The sequence below is a fragment of the Rhagoletis pomonella genome, unplaced genomic scaffold, assembly GCF_013731165.1.
Source record: "Rhagoletis pomonella isolate Grant_MI unplaced genomic scaffold, Rhpom_1.0 Rhpom_scaffold_00002, whole genome shotgun sequence".
NCBI lineage: Eukaryota > Metazoa > Arthropoda > Insecta > Diptera > Tephritidae > Rhagoletis > Rhagoletis pomonella.
This window is the reverse complement of record NW_023458556.1, coordinates 53,071,940-53,080,922: the sequence shown is the minus strand read 5'-3', so window position 1 is coordinate 53,080,922 and position 8,983 is coordinate 53,071,940.

Below are 8,983 nucleotides of genomic sequence, written 5' to 3'. Positions count from 1 at the left end.
TTAGAAAGGGCGGTTGGTTGGGGTCAAGGATTAGAATAGTAATTACAGCGATTTGCATGCCGCAGCAGCAAGTGTTGACGGAATTAAATTTAATATTATTAGTAGGCGCTGAGTGCAGAATGTATTGTGTAGTGTGGCACGCAATGTCATCGAAAATGTTGCAGCTAAGTTGCAGTTGGCTCATAGTAAGCTAAGACGTTGCATGAGCTAAGGAGCTACGGCAATTGCGCACGCTCGCGTGACTAGTTTGCGTAGCTTCGGGAAAAAGTGATAATATTTTGATTTAGTAGATATACCTAATTGCGACACTTTGTGGCACGCACATCCAATGGTCTCGAAAAGCAGATAAAAAATAATTGCCGTTTCGGAATAGCATTCGAATTTAAGATTAAAAATAAGCTTGCGAAGAATGACACCATACACTTTTTAAGGAACTTAACATAATCGAATGAACATGGAAATGTGTGCGCTTATTTCTATCACCCACACTCATACAAACTTAGTATGCATGTGTGTACGTACAAACTAAGGCTGGGATATTCGAATATTCGAATATCTGATTAAAAACTCTGAATGCCCGCACATTACCCGCATATAGTCTAGTATATTAAATTCTATGAACCTGTGGTTCGAGATCTAATCACTGAAAGATTCACTTACAACCACAAATCTTATTACCAGTGATCCATAACTTTTGGACCAAAGCAATTTCTACTTCCCCTGGTTGATCTGTACAACCTCCGTCACGTGGATCTCACCTCTCCATTATCGTTGCATCACTGCCTCATCGCTGAGCAGCTCACGCTCCGTGTACAGCCTGCTTCGCAGCTGGATGATGGATACACGCTCAGCTTATCGATCGACTTGCATTCGTCGACCACCAGTTCATGGTCGCTTGGTGGCTCGTCTGCTTCTAACCAGGCTGCCAAATTTACTAGGGCCTCCGTGTCAGTTTTGTAGACATTGAGGCTTATCTTTCCGGAGCAATATTTAAAATTGTAGTTCGTTTTTATAAGTGATAAGTCAAATAACACGGATATTAGCCGAATATCGAGTTGTTATCCGTATCTACGAACATCCGACCGGATATTCCAGCCCTGGTACAAATCTGCGAAATATCAGCTTTTCGATGCGTGTGCATCCGCAAGTGTGTGTCTGCGTGTGAGTGCTGTTGCAATAGCTATGCTCGACCGCAATGCACGCAATACGCAAAAATTCGTATTCGAATGCGAATGCAAAATTCAATGAGCATAGTGTAACTAGCAACCAAAGGCCAAAAGCCCACAGCCAGCTGCAATGCCGATAATTTATTTTCCGCTTGCATTTTTTCCGTATGTAATCCAAAAGCACACAGCTAGCAATACATATGTACACAGAAGACATCGTGACACAGTGACTCAAAACACCCTTCACAAGGCGATTTTCCTTAAATATTCACAATGTTTTTCAAGTTGAAAATTTTTTGTTAATTTCTTATAATAATTTTATTCATGATAAATATGTATAACCAAAACCATATTTAGCACATCACAATCAAAGTGTCAAGCTTAATAAAAAAAATTGGAAACAAATTTTCATCAAAATTTCAAACTTTTGAATCATAATTTTCTACAAAAAATATCGAAAATCAACGCTTCAAACTTGCACTTTATTATACAAAAATTATATATTGAAATTTTGATTAAAAATTGTAGAATTTTTCTAAACGGGTTTTTATTAAGTTTTTGACTTTGACAATATGTACTGTAAGTGCAAGTGTTTAAAATTCCGATTAAGACGTGAAAATTTTTATTAAAATTTATTAAATTTTTCTAGGCGATTTTTTTATTAAGTCGCTCCATTAAAATTTTTTTTATACAAAATTAACAAAAAAAATTTTAACTTCAAAAACATTCTGCATATTTAAAGCCAATCACCTTGTGGACGTTTATTGGAGTCACTGTAAGTGCACATGTGCATTTTGTATACGTGTGGGTGTTTTGTGTGCGTGCACGGAATTAAGGCTGCCATAGTAGCAATGGCGGCCACAATCGCGGTAAAGACAAAAAGTGGTTTGCAAACGAGCAGTACGCGCAGAGGGCGAATGGATGGGGAATGCACTCGATATGCAATGCCACTGCAATTAAACAAAAACACGCATCGCTACCAGAAAAACCAAAGCGACCAGCCGGGGAATGCTGTGAAATTCGAAATAAAAGTAATTGGAGCGTGCAGCAGTGGCCACGTAAAAATGACGCCAAAATCGTAGCAACGCTGTCGCCCGCCCAACCGCCTTTTCCTTCATGATAGTCGCCGCTCTGCACTTATCTTGCATCGAACGCCCCCTCACTGGAATGGTACAGATAGCACAAAAGAGGGGTTGGTGGGAAATGGGGAGCAGAGTAAAAGCTGCAAATTGCCAATATCGTACTTCGATCGAATGTTGGAATTCCGATTCCGAAATATGTACGTAGAAAGTTTTGGATTAATTCACAAATGAGTTCGCAACTTCTTCTAATTTTTTGCGGTCTGGAACTCAATTTGAACAAAACAACCTCTTGGGTTAAGATAAGACTAGATGTGCTGTTCTTATAAAGGGTTCACTCAGTATCCATATGTTTGGTTCATAAAGCTTCGCTTCAGGTCAAAGCGAATTCCATACCGTGCTTAGCCCATCTGATCAGGTAAAACAAGACCACTTCTGTGCGCAAACCATAAAAGCTTTTATGACTTAATACAATACTGAACTCAAATTGTTTGAGTTTTTGGCTGTGGGTTTTTCTTTTTACGTCGAGGAAGCCTCGAAGGTGAAACCCCGTGAGTGTGGAAAAAATAAAACATCTAAGTGGGATCCATTTGCACTGTCGCTTCTGCAAGCATCTTCTCGTCGACTTGTTCAACGTCTACAGACCGAAACGGTGTAAAAGTTTACGGCAGCAGCCGTGGCTTGTGGGAAACTGCGTTATGTGGAAGTTTACTTCACCATGAGTTTGATTTAAAAATTTCTCTATGCTTTGAATCAGTGTGCGGGTCCACCTACCTTTCGCTGAATTTTTCCATCGTTTTACTGTGAGATGTTACCATATTAGCAGGGACCGAACATAACAGTTATTGATGAAAACTATCATTGAAAAATTCACTATGAAGGAAATGTTTTACAACTAAGTGATACATACAAATCGTTGTGTTTTTTCACCGAGAATCGAATTTGAAAATAAATTTTTATATGTAATTTTTCTGCAAAATTAAAAAAATACAATACAAATGAATGAGTTTTCCCGTTCAAACGGGGTCATTGATATTCATAACGTGTTACTTTTAAATCGTCAAACTTCTTCTTGATACACCCATGACCCGTTGATATGCCTAGGATATCTGCGGCGCTTAAACAATTTTGGGTTTCTCAGTATGCATACTTAACCCCATCCTTCATTAAGCCCTCCAAAAAATAAATTCGTTGTAGGTATTTACTATCTTGATTCCAGCGCCATCTACATATGTTTTGAGTTCATTTTTTTGCAGAAGCAGTTCTTATCATAAAGTTAATTCCCGTTAGCCCTGATCGTACGATAAAGACGGATTCTCTAATTATCTCGACTCCAGTGCCATCTGTCGGCAACATTTTTTGCAAAGTATATCTTATGATGCAGAACATCCGTATTTACTCCTAACTAATTTGAATGGAATGGAAAAGTTTAAAAGGCTTCTTGGATCTTCTTGGAAAATCACTGCCTAAAGGCACATATATTGAAGCCTATTACTTTTGTTGATTAGGTAAGTTGTACTGTACTCGTACTAGAACTCAATTGTAGTATTTTTTTTTTAGATTTTCATCCGGATGGGATCGCGTTTTAAATTGGACCTGGTTTACAGAAAATATAATAAATTTATCAGAGTTCAAAGCAATTTTCAAAACTGATGCGGCTGTGTTAGAGAATGACAGCTTTGAGTTCTTAAAACCGCGAACATTTGTTATTTCCCCCAATAAACGCCCTCACTCCCTTGTTGTGCTTCCTCTTTATTGCGTTATCCCCAATCGCTTCCCTCCGTCCTATATTTGAACTGCATTTTCATTGATTGACTTCTGTTTGTTGTTAATTTCCACTTTCATATGTTGTAGTACATTCAATGTAAGTAGATATGTAATTTGTTGCACAAAAATTTTTTAGTAGCGTAATTTCGTGTGCCACAGAAACTCTCCAGCTACCTCTTTGCGCGTTTGCAATTAGCATTTCCGCGCATTTGCTGGCATTTCTTTTGTGTTGCCTCTGCTGCTAAATAGTACAGGAAAGCATTTTGCTATATTTTTTGTTGTTTTTGTTGTGCTGCGTATTTGGTGAATTCTTTCTTTTGTTTTTGATTCGTTGGTTTTTGACGTTTGGTGTTTTTTCTTTTGATTTGTTGTTTTTTTTCCCCCCCTGATTTTGCAGTAATTTTCCGCGCGCAAAGACGAAAAACGAAAAAACCGCGCAGCACAAAAGCGCGAATGTAAATTTTCATTAATTAAATGCATTGGTCTGGCGTTGCCGGATCGACGATTGATTGCACTCAGTCAAATGATGAATGTGCACACACAGGTGCTTGCACAAAAATAGAAGAATGCACACCTTGCAAAAGTTTTAGGACCAGGTGGTCTACTGGGGCGTAGTTTTAAAGTATGCGCCAAGAGGACCAGATTGCATACTAGTAACTTGTTGGCCCATCGGCACGGCGAATTTTTTAAGTAAATGCATTTTATATAATAGATTTTGCTTTTTAAATTTAAAACCCACCTTTAAACATGATCAAATATTCGGTTTATACAAAAGATTATGAAATTCAGTTTATGGTCCAAAAGGAGTAATTGCCCAGGTGGTGGCATATGGTGGTTCCATGTAGTGGTGGACCAGAGGTGGTCAGGTCCAATGACATCGCAATGTTAATGTAACCATATTTTCACCATATGTTTGGACCATTTTGGTTACTAGTGCTGGTTACAATGTAGCGTTGTGCTGTACTAGTATTTAACCTAGCCTCACTTTTTGCGGGGCACATTCATAGTACCTGTATGTGTGTGCAATCGTGCTTTTCGGACATTCGAACACTCATTCGTTTGTGTGCGTGCAAGTGTTTTCCGCGTACTTGAATGCAGTGAATTAGTTTCTCTTAATCAGGTATTTTGAAGTTTATTTTTTCGATTCCTTTAATCAACGTTGCCAAATGAAAATTCACATGGCAACAGTACTGTAATGACAGCTGAAGTAAACTTTCAAAATAGTTATCGACATTTTTTTTCTAAGCTAAACGGTTGCGTAAGTGCATACTTGCATCTAAGCGTCAGATTAAACTTAATTTTTGCCCAGAGGCTACACAAAATATTAACAGTCGATTGTCTTTTGTATGCCAATAGAGGATTTTACTACTCAATTGGCTACTTAGCCTAAAGTGACACTTGTTGGGAAGTGTGATTCTCAGTTCGATTTCTGAGCTAAGACTGTTAACGGTATCAACGCTGGTTTTCAAACAAACGAAGTCCCGCCACAATTTCAAACCCATAACTGTCTGTAATTGATGGCAGAAGGATCATACTTCATACTGATTTTGTTCACCCCAACCCCACGCAGCTTTTTAAGCTTTTATAAAAAATTGCTCCTGAGCGATTCAGTTCTGCAGCTCTTATTAGCTATTCCAGCATTAGATTAAAGAAGTCGCAGGATAGAGATCGGCGCTGTCAGAAACCGGAGAGGTTAATCCGCAAAATTGCTTGCCATGGTCGAGCGCTGGGGCAAAGATTCCCCCGACTGGGTGCTCGAGTTCATCCATAAGGGAGGCATCCACTGCTCGCTTATAGGAAGAGTGCTCCCCCTGAGTAGGTTAGAGCATCCAGTGGCAAATATGCTGGCTATCTGTTGTGAATGCACCTTTTCGATGTCGGGGCTTGCGCACAAACCACACGGACTTCATACATATTGTGTGATCCATGCTAATGCATGAACCTTGAATTATTTCAAGCCTATAATATTGAAATGTGTCTTTGGTCTAACATGATCGATTTGGAATATCATTTTTTGTTACGGGATGTCCTTTTCATCTGATGAATCTGTAACTTAGTGATACATGCTTCTCCATGTTGCGGGTTCCGGTGAAGTCGATCAACGATGGAATATCTGGGCTTTTATCATTGGACCGAAATCACCAAGCACTTCTTTGATTTTACTTATGTCGTGTGGGATATTGTAGAATTTCCTGCCTATTATAGCAAGACGCGGGCAACGGAGTCTGTCTCCCATCACAAATTCAATAACGAACTTGCGCTCGTTTTAAAGGCTGCTGTAGTAGACCTGGTAAGGTCCCTTGGTTTTAGCCTTATCTCGTCCATAGCATTTCTTAGATGGTGGTGAAGTCTGTCTTTGTCTTTCCGTGGACATAAACAACCTGAGAAGAGTCACGTTCCACATTAACAGCTCAATTCTGTATCAAAACTTCTCAAAAATCTGTGGCAAAACTTTTGTAACTGAAAAATGTAAATATTTTCATATATTTTTCCGTAACAAAACTTTAACAAAAATTTGTCATTGATAGAGAATAGATAGATAGATAGATAGAGAATTGATAGAGAATGATAGAGAGAGAGAGAGAGAGAGAGAGATAAGGGTCCGGACATTACTGCTGCATATCAATCGTTCGGCAAAATGTTCATCAAAACGAGGAAGAGGCCTCAGCTAAGTGCTATTGGAATGTTTTACCAGAATTTTGTATTATCTTTTGTTTTCTAAACCCAGCGAACAACCAGAAGTGGGACAATTTTTGCCCAATACTGGTTTATACATAAAGCAACCTGCTTGCTACAAGACTGACATTTTATTGCAATCGATAATCATAGTATACAAATCTTGCTGCCTTCAGTTATCCCTTAAGCCGAATACGTTGCAACTTGCAACTAATAGGACAATTTTGGCAACTGTCTTTCAACTATTTTCTGGAGGAGGTCTTAGCGTTATGAAAAAAGGTCAATAAATTTGTTTAACAATAAAAACTAAATTCAAAAAAGAGAAATATAAATGATTGTTTCTAAAAATTAAGTGAAATTAAACAAATAAAAATATATTTTCAAAACAGTAAAATCTAAAAATAAAAATTTAATTCAATTAAAATAGGTTTCTTAAACTAATTGGAAATAAAAAAAGTTTTTTTTTAACAATGACATCTAAAATGTAAGGAAAATTAAATTAAAAAAAAAAGAAATTAAATAAAAAAAATGTAGATCAAGTTAGGAAATGTGTTTATTTTTAATAAAAAAAATTCAAAACTAAAGAAAATTAAATCAATGACAGAAAAATAAAAAATTTAAAAACAAAAAAATTACTTTAAACCAAAAAATATGTGTACACATAAACAAATTCCCTAAAAATTTAATAAAATTAAAAAATACATATCTTTTTCGCTAAAATAATATAATCTAAAAACATAAATAAAAAAACGCATTAAAAAAGGAAAAAATTGTTTTTAAAGTTTAAATGAAATTAAAAACACACTTTTCTTTTTTAACAATAAAATCTACAAATTAAAAGAAAAAAGTATTTAATTGAAAAAGAAGTAAAAATAGAACAAATTGAATTAAATTTAAAAAAGTTCAATAACTGTATTGAAATAAATATTAATACGCCACAATAAAAATTTACAAATTAAAAAATATATTTTTTTTTAAACAGCAAAATCTGAAAATAACATTAAAAAAAGAAAACCTAAATTAAGAAAATAAATCAACTATTTTAAGAATTAAATCAAATTACAAAATATGTATGTGTAAAAAATAAGAAAATATTAAACTAAAAAAAAAAGAAAAAAATACCTGGCCTGGGAACTCGAACCGCGTATTTCTCGAGTGGAATGCCAGTGCTTTGCCTACTCGGCTATTGCGTCTGTCTGAGTAATGAAGGTTGACTCTTTGGCATACCCTGTGGGGAAAATCTCTAGTTCTGAACTGGTGCGCTTCTAGTACATTTAGACCCAGTACTGGTTCGCGATAAATCTCTTTTGCATGCAAGCAACTGGCGAATTTAACATGGCGATGTCCTAGGAAGTGTCAATTGCCCCCCGCTGCATCCCTTTTTCGATAGCTCCGAACTAGTCCTAAATTCTATAGTTCCGAACCAGTTCTAAAATCGACAGACGAAAGAAAAAAGTATCATGATTTTTCAATCTTTTTGGTTCTTCCGTGTGTGCGATTCTAAGATATTTTGGAAGAAATGTGTTTTCAATTTGAAATTAAATTTGTTTGAATGATTGTAAGAAATGTACGTTTACATGCCTTTAGCTGTAGCTGAGTTTGCAGAGGTGCTCGCTGTTATTTCTTAGATTCCAGACTGTCCCAAGATGTTGAAATGTTAACACAAATTTTAGTTTTGTATTACCAAGCTATGAAAAAGCATCTGCGAAGCACAGAACAGAAGCGTATTTGAACGAAAAAGCCGCCGAACACATATCTATGTAAAGTAAACAAGCCCCCCGCTGCATCCCTTATTCGATAGTTCCGAAATAGTTCTAAATTCGACAAATAGGATCTAGTTCGTTCTGCATCCCTTTTTCTATAGTTCCGAACCATTTCTAAATTCGTCACTTTAGATATAGATTTGTAGTGAAAAAAACTGAAAAAATTAGGTTCTTAAAAGTACCACTTTTCGCCGATTTTGGACTGGTTCCTATCAGACTAGTTCCTTTTTGGCGATAAAGACCTAGTACGGAACTAGAAATTTGATTCACTAGTCCGCGGTTTCCCTACAGGGTAGTTACTAGTTACGGCATTGGCCGGGGTGCGCAAAGGGGAATGCAGTAATAGGAATTGAGTATAAAAGAGCGAGACCATTAAATCCATTCGAAAGTTACATGGCCGACAGTGTTTTTGTACAGATTCTTAACTCCACATCTGATTATACACTGGAAATGGACGATCTCGATCTTGGAACAAAATTTAGCAAACAGAAAAACCGAGTCTTCTCTTTCATTTTCTATGCTTTTTAGCAAA